Below are 1460 nucleotides of genomic sequence, written 5' to 3'. Positions count from 1 at the left end.
GGACACTTCCATGTGCATGATACGCGTGCACGGCCTGGGCTCCGCCTAGCTTCGATTCTTGTATTTGCCAGCTCTGTCCAGAACGTTTTGGTTAGCGAAGCCGTCCTGCCAGCGTATCCACATGACTGACCATACAGAGTGTGTGTGAAATTGCTCCAGCATTCTGCTGTATCTGTGGTTTAAAGTTCATGTTTCGAAAACGTGGAGTAATGATGTCAATATTATTGTACTGTGCATCTTAACGTCCTTGTTTTGCAAGATTCTTGTGTGGAGTCTAATACTACTAATAATAATAAAGGTATTTATATAGCGCTGAATCTTGTGCAGAGACAAATCAAAGCGCTTTCGCACCAGTCATCCACACGCATGCAGAACTCTAAAACTGGAGAAACTGAAGACAAGGAAGAGGCAGTGAAGGGAGGCTATTTTGGGAAGAGGTGGGTTTTAAGGCCAGACTTGAAAGAGCTGAGTGTGGAGTCTTGACGAAGCGAAAGAGGAAGTTCATTCCAGTTGCAAGGTCCAGAGACAAGAGAAAGAACGGCGGCCAACAGTCCAGAGCTTGAATCTGGGTATGCGTAAACAGAGTGGATCCGAAGCTGATCGTAGTGAGTGAGATGGAGTGTGGAGGCTAAGGCAGCCACAGAGATAGGAAGGGGCTGATTTGTGAATACATTTATAACATAGAGTGCTGATCTTGTACTTTATTCTGTGTGAGACAGGGAGCCAGTGGAGATGTTGCAAAAGAGGAGTGATGCGCTCAGATCTTTTCTTTCTGAGGACGTCTATCAAATGCCTGGCTTACTTTCTGTATCCTGGCCCTAACATGACAGTCCAAGGGACAATCCTTAGAGATGGTGTTGCCTTTGGTCATAAAAGAAAGTTCAGCTGTGTACCATTGCTGATAACGCATGGATGTTGGTGGGCAATGTTGGTGAAGACTGGAGAAGAACTTCTGTCCTTCTGAGTGTCAGGCCAACATACTAGATGCTTCGGGGAACTCATCGACGATTGTCTAAAGGTGGTTCTCCTCATGGGCCATGAGGGAGCCTTTCAATGTCTTTGTGTTTGCAGCAAGGTGTCTCATGCTTTCTTTTCTCGTTCGTTAGATGGACCCCCAATCTCCGCAAAGAAAGCCGTTGTAGGCTGCAGGTATTCCACACAGCCAAAGTATTTCCGGGTCACTGGAGTTAGGTCAGGCCAGTATCTTGTCCTTAGCACCTCATGGAAGGGGCAGGGCTGCGTTTGATCTGTTGTCTGGCTGTCAGTCCCACAGTGGCACCGTGCTGGTCACTTATGCGAAATTTAGCGTATGAGTGGTGGTTTGAGCGGTTATTTTGAGTTGGAACACTGACACCTGTTCCTGCCTCGTCATCAGATAGTAGGGGTCTGTCCTTCTGTGGCGTAGCTGTCACAGGCAATGCGTTTCAGTACATTACATTGATACCCAAATCAAGTTTCCT

The sequence above is a fragment of the Babylonia areolata genome, chromosome 23 (genome assembly GCF_041734735.1).
Source record: "Babylonia areolata isolate BAREFJ2019XMU chromosome 23, ASM4173473v1, whole genome shotgun sequence".
NCBI classification, from domain to species: Eukaryota; Metazoa; Mollusca; class Gastropoda; order Neogastropoda; family Buccinidae; genus Babylonia; species Babylonia areolata.
Note: the sequence above shows the minus strand (reverse complement) of the source record.